This window comes from Artemia franciscana, unplaced genomic scaffold, assembly GCF_032884065.1.
Source record: "Artemia franciscana unplaced genomic scaffold, ASM3288406v1 PGA_scaffold_200, whole genome shotgun sequence".
Taxonomy (NCBI): Eukaryota; Metazoa; Arthropoda; class Branchiopoda; order Anostraca; family Artemiidae; genus Artemia; species Artemia franciscana.
The window spans coordinates 426,516-434,015 of record NW_027062644.1 but is presented as its reverse complement, the minus strand read 5'-3'; positions in this window follow the sequence as shown (position 1 = coordinate 434,015).

Genomic DNA, 7,500 nt, shown 5'->3' with positions numbered 1-7,500 from the left:
AAAATATGCCTTGTTAGAACACAGGTCTCATTTAAAATTTATATCGAGTTACTAACAAAACAAATTGGAAAGGGCGCGTTATGTGGCTTCATCAAAATGTACATTATATGAAATTGCTGTTCTTTTAGATACTTTTTTTTTACACATTTAAACTCGTACTTGAATGGTGAAAGTATAATTATTACGGAATAACACTTTAATCTTCAATAGACCTTCTAGATAATGAAAAACTTGCAAATGACTCTGGAGAACTTAATGGTAATTTGGTGATTAAAAAATTAAATTTATATCTATGTTTCTAGTCCATACCGAAATTTGGTATTGACTTGATATTTTTCTGACTTGCAAAGTCTTTGTCCTAAAATTGGAAATTTGCCTCCGTGCCTAGGTTTTCTGGAGACCCTTAAAACAATCATCTTGTTCCGGAATAAAATATTCGTTCAGTTAGAACTGATTTAACATTACCAAAACAATGAAGAAATGCCAAGACGAGGATAAAACATAACATTTTTGCAAGTGTTAGGAATAAGCTACTGAAGATTATGAACATGATTTTTGAAAAAGGGGAAGTACCCAATGATTTTATGAAAACCTTAATTAAACCACTGTATAAGAAAGGTGACAAGAGTGAGTGTCGTAATTATCGAGGCATTAGTCTGGTCTCTGTAGGTATCAAATTATTGAGTAATATGATACTTTTTAGACTGAGACAAGCTGTAGACAAAGTTTTAAGGGAAGAACAATGCGGTTTTTGAAAAGGTAGAGGATGTGTCGACCATGTTTTCACTCTTAGGTTAATAATTGAGAAGTCCCTTCGTTGTCAAACACTTTTGGTCCTTAGTTTTATCGATTATGAGCAAGCTTTCGATTCTGTCGATAGAAGAGGTCTTATCGTTATATGGTATACCAGAAAAATACATTAAAGTGATTTGTGCTATGTACGAGAATAATACTACTGCGGTTAAGGTAGGAAATGAGGTTAGCAACTGGTTTTGTATTAAATCAGGAGTTAAGCAGGATTGTGTTCTATCCCCCTTTATATGGATGGACTTCGTCTTAAGGAGCACAGGAAAGGCAATTGGAGACCATGGAATCAAATGGAGAGGAAGAACGCTCCTGGACTTAGATTATGCTGATGATTTAAGCATATTGTATGAAAGTGTAAGCAAAATGAATGAATTTTTAGAGGTTGTACGAGTTCAGGGTGCTAAAATAGGCTTGAAAATTAATGTTAAGAAGACTAAGTCACTAAGGCTAGGAATAAGTGAAGATGAACAGGTAATATTAGGTAACGAAAAGATTGATCAGGTTGGGAGCTTCAGTTACCTTGGTAGTATTATTAGTAAAGATGGTGGGAGCAGTGAAGATGTTAAAAGTAGAATAGCTAAAGCTCAGGGTGTTTTTTTCACAGTTAAAAAAAAGTTTGGAAGAATAGAAAGATAAGTATACATACCAAGATTAGAATATTGGAAGCTACAGTGATGACAGTGGTCAAATATGGCTCTGAAGCATGGGCACTCCGAAAAGCAGATGAAAATTTACTAGATGTTTTCCAGAGAAATTGCCTACGGATTGTTCTGGGTACCCGGCTGACTGACCGTATTTCAAACAGTAGGTTGTACGAAAAGTGTGGTTCAATCCCGCTTTCTGGGGCTATAATGAACGAAAGGTTGAGATGGCTAGGCCACGTTCTACGGATGAAGGATGACAGATTACCGAAGATTGTCCTTTTTGGCCAACCGTCTAGGGCTACACGGAAAGCAGGTCGTCCTTGACTGGGTTGGGAGGATGTCATGAATAAAGATTTAAAGGAAATGGGAACTTTCTGGGAGGGTGTAAAGAGGGGGGCTTTAAAAAGATTAGGTTGGAGGAGGAGCGTGCGTGGCTTTGTTGGCCTCAGGCGGCTTGGTGCTGCAGTGAGTTATTAGTAGTAGTAGTAGTACTTATTTGGAGCTGGATCGATTCTGGCTGAGCTTGCAATCACACCGCTCACCCCTAATCCTAACCAAATAATCAGCGACACCAGTACTCAAACCCCTACCCTAACGGACAGACCGTCGTCTGTCCTCGTATTTAGATCGTATCGACTGATTAAAATCGGTCGTATTTAGAACCGATGTAAGATTACCAATGAAAAAAAAAATACAAATGAAAAAAAATATTACAAGCGTAATAGATAGTTTCATCAAAATGTTTAATAGTAAAGAAAATGTTTCATAGTTTCAATTGAAATGAAAACACCCTAAAACTTTTAACGGTAAAATTTGGACAAGGATATAAATGAGATTTAGTTCGATGTAAATGGTTGTTGAACGGATAGGTTGTATAAAACATGCAAATGGAACTACAGAACAGTAAAAAAAAAAAAAAAAAAAAAAAAAAAAAAAAAAAAAAAAAAAAAAAAAAAAAAAAAAAAAACTTTTTCCGGATTTAAAGCAACACCCTCAAAGAAATAATTTGTCTCAGCCAATACAATGTTGAATGACTAAAAACTTTACTTATGCAACGTTGATTTTATTCTACAAATACGAGCGAAACGTTTCTGCTAATCAGACTTTTGAAAGCTTAGGCAGTGTAACCCATCAATATTTTCCTTTGCTGTTATAATTGAATAATTTATTTGCACAAAAACCCATAAGGACCATTGAAATTGACCACAAAGCAAATCAACAAGCAAAACAAACATCAAATATTTGAGACTTACATAAAAAGAGTTCAGTTCTGTCCGCATGAATTTTCCCAGCTTTAGAATTTCACCAAAATACTGCTTTTCAGTTTTCTTATCGAATTATTTCTATTAATAAAACGTTCCCTTAAATTTACCGATTCTTTACACTCCCCTGAAAATATAAAAGGTTTTCCCTAACTCCCCCGGTGAAAATAAGGACGTTTAAGGTGAGGTTTTCCATAAGTCATGCTCTGTTTATCTTATGTTTATACATCACCCTTCACCGTTCCTTCAGCAAAGAGTACAAGAGACAAATAAAACCCGCTTTTTTCGAATAGTATCAACAGAAAAGATAATAGGCAATTGCCGGGCAACAGAGAAATAACAAAATAATATTTTTTTCTAAAAAAAAGTATCTAATAATTGATTAAAGACGTACGAGCTAGTTTATGTGTTGAGACTCCGTCTATGTTTGAAGGGAAACTTTACTCTTCTTGCTAATTTCTTTCAGAATTTAATCTCAAGGAAAACAGTACCTAGTCTTGTTCGATTATTCAAATACGATTTACCGTTTTGCCGGACTTTGATATTTTCTTATGGAGCTATAATATGGGACCTGGTATTTGTCTACTTTTTTAGGAAGGAAAAAGGAGATATATACCATAAAATAGAATCCATAATTTTGGATTCGTTCGGAACACCTGAATTTAATTTATAACACCGAAAAGAGGATAAAAAGTTGGTTTAGTCTATTCCTTGTGTCTCAATTAGCCCCATCCTTCAGAGTGACTACAGCCGACAAACTTTTTTTCGTTTTTTGGCTCTCCCTGAAAAGTTACAAAAATGGTGTATAGCCCTTTTGGTGTATCGCCCTTTTTATTACCGCGGCCGATTTTGTCTCAGAGAAGAAATCAATCAAACAGTTCAATCCAACTAAATTATATCCAGTGAAGTTGTCAGCTGATTCTCTGTATTGCTTCCTTAATAATCTTCCTTTAAGACATTTTGTGACGGTTGAATCTATCCTCTTCAAACTGAAGTATGACCGTGGTTTGCTTCCCTCGTTTTTTCGTTCCTCGAACCTTTTCCCACTTAAAACTATTGACCACGGACATCTAACTAAAAATTTCAATAAATTATATCAGCCAAGAATAATAAAGAAAGATCGAAATTTTCGCTTCAAAACTCGGTAATTTGGTATTGGAATATTTATACGTCTAAATTGGAAACTTCAAAATCAATTAAAACAGCTAAACAAAAACTTAAATTTATGTTGATTTATTGAGAATTTTTGTGATAAGTGAATTATTGTTGGTTGGTGGGGGTCGCCTTTGGGATGTTAAGTTTGTTCCCATTTTATCTGGTTTTTGATGATACTGGACCTGGGCATTCTCTAGGGTTCTTGGCATCTTTTATTTGTTTTTATGTTTATTTCGCTGGACGCTTCAACGGGTGGTGTTGTTGACCGGGCAATTGACGGGGGAATATGTTTAATTACACTTGTTTGAATTGCATGTAGTGAAGTATGGATGTTGTATTTATTTAAAGAAGTTTTTCTTCCATCCCGTGCATTACGAATTTGTCTTCTCAGCCGGGCTCTTGACATTTTGTAACTTATTTTTTTTATTAAAATGAACCTGAACCCGATTTCGTGGTATCGAACTGTAGTAAGGAGTGACATGGGTCAATAGTACCCAAAACTCTAAAAAACAACAACAGAACTTTGATACCAATATATCCATCAAAAGAAGCAGATTTTTATACTGATTTTAAATATATAAATCTAATCAACTTTTAGTTTTACCCATCAAAAGTTCCGAGCCTGAAAAAAATTTGCCTTATTTTCAAAAAAAGGGGAATTATCACCCCCTAAAAGTCTAATGAAAATCACACCATCAGATTCAGCGTATTAGAGAATCCTATTGTAGAAGTTTCAAGCTCCTATCTGCACAAGTGTGGATTTTTTTTTTTTTGCGTATTTATTTTTTATGCTTTATATTTACTTATTTTTTTTCAGGGGTGACTGTATCGAGCCAGTGGTCCTAGAATGAAGCGAGAGGGCTCATATTAACGGAAATAAAAATTATAGTGCCCTTTTTAAGTGACCAACAAAATTGGAGGGCAACTAGGCCCCCTCACACGCTCATTTTTTCCAAAGTCCCCGGATCAAAACTTCGAGATAGCTATTTTGTTCAGCATAGTCGAAATACCTGATAACTATCTCTTTGAGGACGACTTAATCCCCCACAGTCCCCGGGGGAAATGCTGCAAGTTATGAACTTTGCCCATTGTTTCTATATAGTATTGGTTATTGGGGAATATACTGACCTGTTCATGGGAATTTTTCTGGTGGTAGGGGGGCTAAGGGGAGGGGGTTACGCGAGAGGATCTTTCCATAGAGAAATTTATCATGGGGAAGAGAATTTCCATTCGCTAAATATTCCAGTGTTATTTAAAAAAATGAGAAATTAAATAAAAATACAATTTTTTCAGCTGAAAGTAAGGAGCAAAATTAAAACTTAAAATGAACAGAAATTATATTGTGTATGAGGGGATTTGTCCCCTCCTCAATACCTTTCTCTTTACTCCAAAGTATTTTAGAAAGCTAAAAAAAAACTAGTTGATCTAATTAAACGGCCTTTTTGATTCAGGGGTCATTCTTAATAAAGTGGAACAAAATCCGAACCTTAGTAAAAAAAGATAAACGAAGTATTGACGAGGGGGCGAACCCCCCTTATACGTAATAAAAATATACGAATATAGAAGTTCGTTACGTTAGTTAATTTGTAAGTTAAATTAAATTAAATAAAAAACAAGTTTTTTCAACGGAAAGTAAGGAGCAACATTAAAACTTAAAGCGAACACAAGTTATTGCGTATATGATGGGGTTTGTCCCCTCCTCAATACCTCGCTCTTTACGGTAAAGTGTTTTTAATAATTTCAAAAGAGCTATTTATTCTAATTAAACTCCTTTTTGAATCAAGGGTCATTCTCAAAGAATTGGAACAAAATTTGAACTTTAGTGTACAGAGCGAGGTATTGATGAGGGGACGGACCCTCTCATATACGTAATAAAAATATACGAATATAGAAGGTTCGTTGCGGAAGTAAATTTGAAAGTTATATGTATTTATTACTAATAAAAGCGTTCGTCCGTAAATAAAATTAAAAGTTCTAGTGGCCTTTTTAAGTAATTAAAAAATGGAGGGCAACTAGCCCCCCTCTCCCGCCCCTTTTTCTCAAAATCGTCCGATCAAAAGTGTGAGAAAGCCATTTAGCCAAGAAAAAGTAAAATTAATATGCAAATTTTGTTTCAATTGTTTATGTACGGTGAGCCAAGATAACCAACAGAATAACAATAACAAGTTTCTTTAAAGTAAGGAGTGACATAAAAACTTAAAATGAACGGAGATTATTCCGTATATGAAAGGGGCTCTCCCCTCCTCAACGCCCCTCTCTTTACGCTAAAATTTGACTCTTTCTCACAACTCTACATTTTAAAACAATAAAAGCTTTAGGGCAAAGAGCGGGCTGTTGAGGAGGGACCAGCCCCTTTCATATACGGAATAGTTTCTGTTCGTTTTAAGTTTTAATGTCGCTCCTTACTTTCAGTTAAAAGTACTTGTTTTTTTTTACTTAATAAAAAAACAGGAATTAATTGTTTTATTGCAGAAGATTGCTTCTGCTTGATAAAAAAAACGGCCGGAGTTGTTAATCTCATAAGTTAATTTTCTATTTAGTGTTTTGTCAAGGACGTACAAGGCAGGGGGATTGGGGCACCCTGATGCCCTATATTCCCTAAATTCTTGACATGTGTTGACCAAATTATCAATTTTTTATTTTTTTATTTACCTCCACCCCATAAAAAAGTATCTGTGTACGTCCTACCATATCCTTGGAAATGGTTCGCATTCCGTCTATTATTATTATTATTATTATTACTGTTTCTGTTATAATTACCATTATTATTATGTGAGTACAAACTTGTCGTACTAAACCAAAAGATGGAGCAGAGAAAAAAAGAACAAGAGAGAGAAAACGTTTACATCCAATAATAATAAAGCTATTAAAGACAAAGCCTTTAGTGAAGATTGTAAAATCTCTTCAAAGGATGAAAGAAAAAAAGTATAGCTTTTGTGTCAGTGTTAAAGCCAAATGGCTGTTTAGCTTAAATAGCCGGGTATTGTAAACAATGCTTATGGCTGCAAAAGCGTGTTTTAGACCAAAACTTTTTAACTTCCCTCATAACAAAGGCCCTTAAACCTTTCTTGGGAAATGCTTACCAATAAATCACAGCCCACTGTGCAAGAATGAATTGCATTTTAGCATTAAAGATGGAAACTTTTGGTATGGTTGGTACCTCTTATAGTGGCTTCAATTTGGAAGAAGACAGGAGGGGGGAGGGTCGGTAGTTTGTAAATCTAGGAGGGGGACAATTTTCTGTTTTTCGATTTTTTTTGTGAAAATACCAAAAGAGACATTTTTCAAAAAAATGGCTAAAAAAGGTGTCTTTGAAAATGAATGGGGAGGAGGGCAAATGTTCTAATTTAGAGTAAATATATCCGTTTTTTATTATTTTTTTTTATTTTTTTACAAAATATACTTTTGAAGAAAAATTGTGTAGCACCAGATCCAGGGCTTCTGACACAGTCCTGTAGTTCTTACTAAAATTAGCTTAATAAATCACAAGAAGCATTTCTTTCTTTTTCCGTCTGTTTTTACTGTTAAGTCTATTTTAAGAATGATATGGTGCAAATAGATGCACTAAAATTTTTTTTAACAATATAAACATGTTTTTCTACCGAACAACGGGATCGATAATGTTGTGCTCT